The sequence below is a fragment of the Myotis myotis genome, unplaced genomic scaffold (genome assembly GCF_014108235.1).
Source record: "Myotis myotis isolate mMyoMyo1 unplaced genomic scaffold, mMyoMyo1.p scaffold_m19_p_4, whole genome shotgun sequence".
Classification (NCBI taxonomy): Eukaryota; Metazoa; Chordata; class Mammalia; order Chiroptera; family Vespertilionidae; genus Myotis; species Myotis myotis.
Window position 1 is genome coordinate 45,096,247 of NW_023416346.1, and position 8,452 is coordinate 45,104,698.

General features: G+C 40.5%; 1 long non-coding RNA gene across 1 annotated transcript; it reads left to right on the forward strand.

Annotated features, from left to right (window-relative positions):
• Nucleotides 1-993: 993 nt before the first annotated feature.
• On the forward strand, nt 994-5,768 carry LOC118654071. Its single transcript, XR_004966963.1, has 3 exons — nt 994-1,329; nt 4,347-5,085; nt 5,193-5,768. It is a non-coding gene; the product is annotated as an uncharacterized LOC118654071 (long non-coding RNA).
• Nucleotides 5,769-8,452: the final 2,684 nt, after the last annotated feature.

Consider the following 8,452-nt stretch of genomic DNA (forward strand, 5'->3'; position numbering starts at 1 on the left):
TGGTTGGTATAGTATAAGTGCCAGTTCATGTGCTTAGGACCCTCATGGCTGCCTTGTGTTGCCAAAGGAGTCCTGGTCTCAGACTTTAGGCATTTTGTTGAGTCACTTCCTCTAGGAGCAGAAGTAGGTTCATCTTTGATGGGCAGTGTTCCTAATACTTGTTCTAGTCTATGGTGAATTTAATGGTAATTCCATTACAGTAATTGGGTCTGTTGTCTTTATCCATAGAGTAGGGAGCCTGGCTATATAGTTCCATGTGGTCAAGGTGAATATAATGTGGTGTAGGAATTGCTGTGTCATAGTCCAATGATTTGTAGAGGAACAAGGGCCATTCATTTTTCCCTTTCTTTAAAATATTACTTATCACAGTGTACTTAAGGATCAGTTTGTTTTATCCAAATTTGCGACACATGTGCTATTGCTCCCAAACACCATTAAATCATAACCACAGAAAATTTTATTTGTATTTTTATATTTTACAACAAAAATCCAAAGTTCTTATTAGGAGTAAGTTTAAAGAAAGCCCATATAGTTATACTTGTACCTTAATCTTGGCAGTTAGAAATAAATACCGTTATTGTGTTTTCTCTTTCTGGATCCCCCCGCCCCTGAAACTTAATTAGTATTATGTGGAAAATCTACTCAGACATTTTAAAAATAATATTGGAAAATACAACTTACCATATAACCAGGTTTTACTGTACTGGTCAATAGTGTTAAGTATCTGTTATGCTATAGATCTCTAAAATGTTTCTGTTGTAGTAATATATAGAAATGTTTAAAAATGCTTTGAAAATGTCTAAGAATGTTTTTAAATGTTTGAGGTAACTTTCCTTGAAACTTAAAGCATGATATTAAGGACACATTCCCCACTGCCCTGAAGCGTGTGTCCCTCATAGATAATGATTTGAACTTCAGTAACTGATTCAGAGTGATTTATCAAGATAACCACTTGAGTGAGTGATGTACTCTACCTAGATAACCATATGTAGCCCCTCGTCCTGTTTGAGATTAACATATGTGCATTGGCTTAATTCATTGATAGCCACCTGAACTGCTGCGGGTGTGGTACACGCTTTAAAAATGGGGATCCTGACCAACCAAATGCTCCTGTGTTGAGACAGCCACAAAGGCACGTCCTCTTGTCAGTCGGGCAAGCGATGCCACTCCACGCTCCTCTTCCTGCCAGAGGACAGAAGAATGGCCAGTACCTCCTGATTGAGACGCGACCAAGCTCTCGGGTGAGGAAGGCTGGCCCTGTACATCCGGACTGGGACGGCACCACCGGGATCCCCCATTAAGCCTGCACCCGTAGCATCAGGAACTTGTGTAAGTAATAAAGTGCTGTGTGATTTGCAACTGCATGTGTTTCATGTGCTGTAATTAACTGTAAATCCGGCAGTTAATTAAATTGTTTTGTGTATGCTTAAAGTTTAAATTAAAGCTTCTGGTCTTTTCGGTCCTAGGCCTGCCCTTGGTCCTGCTTACGTAGAGTAGCCTCTTCGCTAGCAACTACTTGAATGTCCCACACCTGCACAGTTCAAGTTCATCTCAAGGGATGCCTTAGATAAACACCCCAGATCCTTTCCCAGGATGTACATGGGACAGTTTCCATCTTTCAAAAGTGATCTCTATATAGTTTAAACAACAAGTCCCTGTTTTCAATCATCCCAGTTACTGGTATTCGACATTTTATTTAGTTTTTTTATTATTAATTTGGCCACTTGACATAACCATATGTATGTGGAATACTAATAGTATTTTTTATGTGACTGGCCTATTTCACTTGCATATTGTCCTCAAGTTCATCCATGTTGTTTCATGTGACCAGACTGCCTCACTTTTTTTAAAAAAAAAATTCTTTATTGTTGAAAGTATTACTTATGTCTCCTTTTCCCCCCATTGACCCCCTCTAGCCCGTCCCCACACAACTCCCTGGATCTCACCACCCCATTTTCTGTGTCCATGGGCCATACTGACTTTTTTTAAATCTTTATTGTCCAGATTATCAAAGAGGTTCCTTTTTCCCCCCCATAGCTCCCCTCCACCCGGTTCCCACCCCACCCTCTGCCCTTACCCCCCCCCCACTGTCCTCATCCATAGGTGTACAATTTTTGTCCAGTTTCTTCCCGCACCCCCCACACCCCTTTCCCCGCGAGAATAGTCAGTCGACTCCTTTTCTATGCCCCTGATTCTATTATATTCACCAGTTTATTCTGTTCATCAGATTATTTATTCACTTGATTTTTAGATTCAGTTGTTGATAGATGTGTATTTGTTGTTCATAATTTGTATATTTACCTTTTCAGTGTGCTTTTCGCTTTCCTTCTTTCTTTTCTCTTTCAGCATTTCATATAATACTGGATTGGTGGTGATGAACTCCTTTAGCTTTTTCTTATCTGTGAAGCTCTTTATCTGACCTTCAATTCTGAATGATAGCTTTGCTGGGTAAAGTAATCTTGGTTGTAGATTCTTGCTATTCATCACTTTGAATATTTCTTGCCACTCCCTTCTGGCCTGCATAGTTTCTGTTGAGAAATCAGCTGGAAGTCATATGGGTACTCCCTTGTAGGTAATAGACTGTTTTTCTCTTGCTGCTTTTAAGATTCTCTCTTTGTCTTTTGCTCTTGGCATTTTAATTATGATGTGTGGTCCTCTTTGGATTCCTTTTGTTTGGGGTTCTCTGCGCTTCCTGGACTTGTAAGTCTATTTCTTTCACCAGGTAGGGGAAGTTTTCTGTCATTATTTCTTCAAATAGGTTTTCAATATCTTGATCTCTCTCTTCTTCTGGCACCCCTATAATTCAGATGTTGGTACGCTTGAAGTTGTCCCAGAGGCTCCTTACACTATCTTGATATTTTTGGATTCTAGGGTTTTTTTTGCTTTTTTGGTTGGGTATTTTTTGCTTCTTCATATTTCAAATCTTTCACTTGATTCTTGGGATCCTTTTGTCTGCTGTTGGATCTCTGTATATTATTCTTTATTTCAGTCAGTGTATGCTTAATTTCTAGTTGGTCCTTTTTCATATCCTCAAGGGTCTCACTAAATTTATCAGCGGTTTCTAGAAAATTCTTGGAAAAACTTATAATCGTGGTTTTGAACTCTATATCCAGTAGTTTGCTGTCCTCCAATTCTGTCATTTGTGATCTGTTTCTTTGTCTCCACATTTTGGCTGCTTCCCTGTGTTGATAGAGTGGCTTTGTGTGCTAGGTGTCCTATAGGGCCCAGTGGCTCAGCCTCCCCAATTACCTGAGGTGGACACTCTTAGTGCTCCCCTTTGTGGGCTGTGTTCACAGTCTTGTTGTAGTTAAGCTTTGACTGTTGTTGGTATCACTGGGAGGAATTGACCTCCAGATCAATTGGCTGTGAGAATCAGCTGTGTCTGCAGTGGGAGAACTTCTGTGCTGGAGACACCCTTCTGGGGCAAGACTTGCTTCAGTGGGGCTTTGGTGCTCACTGAGTGTGTCCCTTATGGATCTGAGGAGTTGTAATCTGGATGGTCCCACTCTGACCACTGGGTACACTGGCTCTTGGATATTTAAGGAGGTGCTAATTTAGCCTCTGCCTGAGGCTGTCCACCAGGAGCTAGGTAGAGATCTTCAGATTCCTCTTCTTTGTTTGGGGTTTGGAAGTGCCCAGTTGACGTCCAGCTGTGAAGCAATGCAAGCTGCTGTGGGGCCTTGGGCCTTATTTTGGATGTTCTGGGTCTCTCTGACCCAGCTGCAGTTTGTTAGGTTATTTTAGATTGCAAAGGACCAGGCCATTCATATGCAGAAGCCTCTGCTCACAGCTTGGGTGGGGAGAGGGTCTCAGGGAATCAACAGGGCGGAGCAAGCAGCTATGGTTGATCCTCAGTCCAGCCCTAAGAGGCCCTGGGTCTCAGTGTTCCACGGTAATCACTGCAAGCACCTCTGAGAGAAAGCCGCCCTCGAGTTCCGACTGATGTCAGAAAGTCCAGTTTCTCCCTGTATGACTCTGGGTCCCCAGAGACTTGCCCGGAAGTGGAGTTTGGAGCAGTCGGGAGCTTGAGACTCCCTCCCATTTGAAAAAGACAACCGCATCCTCAGTTGCCAGCCCTTTCCACGTGCACCTTGGTACCTCTGCACTTTACTTCCGCACCTCCTCTGAGTCTCAGTGTGCTTTTCTCTTTCCTTCTAGTTGTAGAATTTCCACTCAGCTAGCCTTCCTGTGGTTCTGTATGATATCCGTTTTGTCTTTATTTGTATTTTTGAAGTGGTTGTGCGAGGCAGCAATTTCCATTGTTTACCTATGCGGCCATCTTGGTTTCTCTCTAAATTCATATTTCTTGTATAGCATTTTCATTTGTGTGTTGGCCCCTCCTTCAGATTCGGAACACAGCTGCGAAGGTCACAGTAATTGATGTTCGAACAGCAACAAGAGAAGATTCTCCTGAGTGAAAAACAGAGTGAAAAAGAAAAAGTGAAAACTCACCAGAAAGGTGGAAATTCACTGTGCACAAAGCCCAGTCCAGCTTCAGAGTCGCAACCATAAGTGGGATGGGGACATTTCAGTAATCAGCCAAGTTATAATGGGGAAGAATTCGAGTAAAAGGCAAAAACATCATTGTAAGTTTTTAGCTTGCATGCTCAAGGATAAAAGAATTGAGGTGTCAAAAGATACTGTCTTAAATCAGGCTCAAGGTTAATGAGTGCCTTTGTCATCTTTAACTATGTGGGCTCTTGTTTGAACTACTACATGGCCACTTCGTATTGAGGATCAAAAGCCTACAAAACCTAAGGCCCTGGATCCTCCACCTCTGGTGTGGGAAGGCTCATCAACTAGAGAAAATGGGGCCAACAGTCCTTTTATAAAAGCACTCTTTAATTCTTTGTCTGAAAATACCACATGACTCCTTGGGACTGGCAGATTTTAGCTAAAATGACTTCAGATGCCAGTCAATGCTATGGAGAGCAGAATATGATAAGACCTGTAAACAGGCTCTTTGTGGGTGTTCACTGGAAACCACCTGAGAGCCCTCTGGGCCTCATTCTGGCTGTAATTCCTGGGCACTATAAAACATCTGAAAGATCCATGAAAAGAACTCTGATTTATTCAGTCTTGCCTGTGAGTTATGATGCTTGTGTGTTGGTTGTTGTTTTATCTGTCCTTGTTGTTTGGTTTAATTTGTTTATTGTTAGTCTATTAAGTATGCCTCTGATTTATCTTCATAGAAAAGAATCAGTAGCTAGCCAGACCATTACTGACTTTCCCCAGACCAAACAGGATGTGGTGGTGGGGAGAAAGAATACGAGCAGTACACATGGCTGATAACACAGGCCCTAGGATAATTCCCCTAGATAAAGGTAGGTAAAGTTAACTAAAAATGGCCCCAGCACATTAATTACTAGGTCTCTTGGTGATCCTGTAAAATGGACACCCGCTCTCGGGAGTGTTATTAAAAGTCTCATTTTCACCATGTTTTTGTTTCCCAGTCCATCATTTGAAATTTAAGTAAGATGAGTCATTTCTCACAATCTGGGGACACATCCGGGACTTCTATACCCATGAACAGAAAAGGGCTAGCTCAAGAGAAGGTGCGTGCCACCTGATTTTGGGTGGCCTCTTGGCCTAAGCCCAAGACTAGTCTTTTTTTTTTTTCTTTGGATGGCAAAAATGACACAAGGAAAATATACAGGCTGGGTTTTGGAAACAAAATTAATGTTTCCATGATAATGGGCAGTTCTTGAATAACGATGAACCACATTCCAAGGTTGCCTCCCAGGTCCTGGGGGCACTCTTGTTTTATAAAGGAAAATGAAATAAAATAATACTTTAACATTAAAGCCACTGAAAGCCAGTGAGTTATCTCTGTTACAGAATTTGCCCCCCGAAAAAATGCCTTGGGTAATAATAATTGGCTTTAAAGTCTCAAAGTTGTTAAGGCAAAAAATATATATCTAAAATAAAGGGTATCTGGTAAATCTTTTTCAGTGATAATTGCCTAGTATATATGCCTAAATGTAGTTTTCCAAAGTCTTTGATAACTTAAAACTTTGGGGGGATAAAAAAAAACTTTGGAGTTTGCTGAATTAAATAATAAAAATTATTAAATATCTAGATATTTTGAAATAACAAGATACTGCTGAGTTGCCTCATAAAAAATCTAGAGGATAGATTTGAATCTATTAATTAAATATGTCTTATATTTTATTTGAAATATCTCTTAATCTCTCCCTTTATCCCTGTGTATCTCTCCCTTTATCCCTGAAATATCTCTTAAAATATGAATATATTACTAATCTGAGAAATGCTAAGTATTTAACTTGCCACCTAAAATTTGAGGCTTCTAAGAGTTAGAAGTTCAAATTAAGTTGGGAGAAATTATATAGTTGTGATAATAGAATACATGAAATATGGAAATTCATTTTTGAGAAAAATAATTCTTGATTTTCTCTGAAAAATTAGTAGCTTGAAGTACATTATAGCCTTTAGGCATATGTGTGTCTGTATACTATGTGTGGTAAAATTTTAAACTAGGATATAATATTATTGGCCTGATTAATAAAAAGGATTAAATCTGTGGTCTGAACCAAATTTTTAATATTAAAACCAGTTTAAATTCAATTAATGGCTTTTAGAGTAATTACAAAAAATGTGTAATATAATCTTTGGGTTATGTATATTTGATAGACTTTCCACGTTAAATTTCAAGACTTTAACTGAGAGATAGTTTTGGGACATTTCAAGGACCCTGGAATGATTCAAGCATTTATTAGTCTAATGTACTTGCTTGAAATCATGTGGGAAGCTTTGTCAAATATATCAAGCTTTGTCAAATATATCATGTCAAATATATATATATATATATAGAGAGAGAGAGAGAGAGAGGCATGATGCAGGAAGATTCGTGTAAGAATGTGTCTTCCTTCCTCTGGCTGCTGGCACCACCTTTGCTATGGCTGGAGCCTCCTTTCTGCCTTCGTTCTGGCCCAGAGCCACCTTTCCTCCTTCCCATGCTGCCCAAAGGCCTAGAGCGGCAGGGGTGGTGTGGAATGCCTGCGTCATTGCCATGGCGATGATGCAAGCATCCTGCCTGGCCCTGGGCCACTTGCCACCTGCATATGCAAATTAACCCACCATCTTTGTTGTATTGATTTGCATGCTCACTCCTGATTGGCTGGTGGTTATCACTGAGGTATGGTCAATTTGCATCTTGCTCTTGTATTAGTGCAGATATATACACTGAGTGGTCAGATTATTATGACCACATGACGTTTGTAGAAATTAGCTATAGTTTCGTGCTAAAGTTGCTAGAGGGCCAAACCATTATAAATAGGGAAGCAGGTTGTTTATTACGACAGTAGAAGTGATTTTTTTCTGAAGATATGGGTAAACAACGTGACTTAACAGCCTTTGAACATGGGATATGTTGACCGTGAGTGGCCAGATTATTATGACCACCACATCAGTACTTCGTTGGGCCACCTTTTGCCTTCAGTACTGCAAAGATTCTTCTTGGCATTGATTCCACAAGATGTTGAAAGGTGATGCGAGGAATCTGACACCATGCCTGATGAATAGCACTGTCCAGTTCTGTGAGATTTGATGGTTGTGGAACTGGCTGCCTGATGGCTCTTTTAACTTCGTCCCACAAATGCTCAATTGCATTAATATCTGGTGATTGTGGGGGCCATCTAAGCAAGGTAAAGTCTCCCTCATGTTCTTGAATCCACTCCTGCACAATACGACAACGAGGCATGGCTCATTGTCTTGTTGGAAGAAGCCATCTCCATTGGGATAGGCCATCAACATGATACGATGAAGTTGATCAGCAACAATACTTAGGTATGTTGTGCTATTCAGACGTTTATAACGGTCTGGCCCTCTAGCAACTTCAGCGTGAAATTATAGCTAATTTGCTTACAAACATCAGGTAGTCATAATAATCTGGCCACTCAGTATATATCTAATGGTAAAAATCCTTTGTTTTTTTTTTTTTATATTTCTATAGATTTTAAAAAGTGAAGGCAGAGGGAAAGAAAGATAGAAACATCAGTGATGTTAGAGAAAACTTGATCGGCTGCCTCCTACACGACCCCTACTCAGATTGAGAGCACAACCCAGACATGTGCCTTTGACAGAAATTGGACAATGGTTGGAAAGGGGGCATGTAATAGAATGAGAATGGATTGATTGAGGAAGTTTCTGTGCCAAAAAAGAACAAGGCCAGTGTCTTGGGTGAGGGATTATTGGGGAATAAGAGGAAGCATATGAGTAGGGTAGCCTGACCTTATCCTTTTCTTTGTCATAGAGTTGGGAAACGGTCTTCCAATTCACTTTAGTACTTGAAGTTTCTTGGTCCATCCTTGCAGTTGGGGTCTGATTCCTTATCTAAACTAGGCCACAGTATTTTCTTAGTAACTTTGGCTTTGTTGTAGCAACAGACCCTATTCCAAGGCTCCTGGCCTCTATATATACCCTGCAGAAAAAT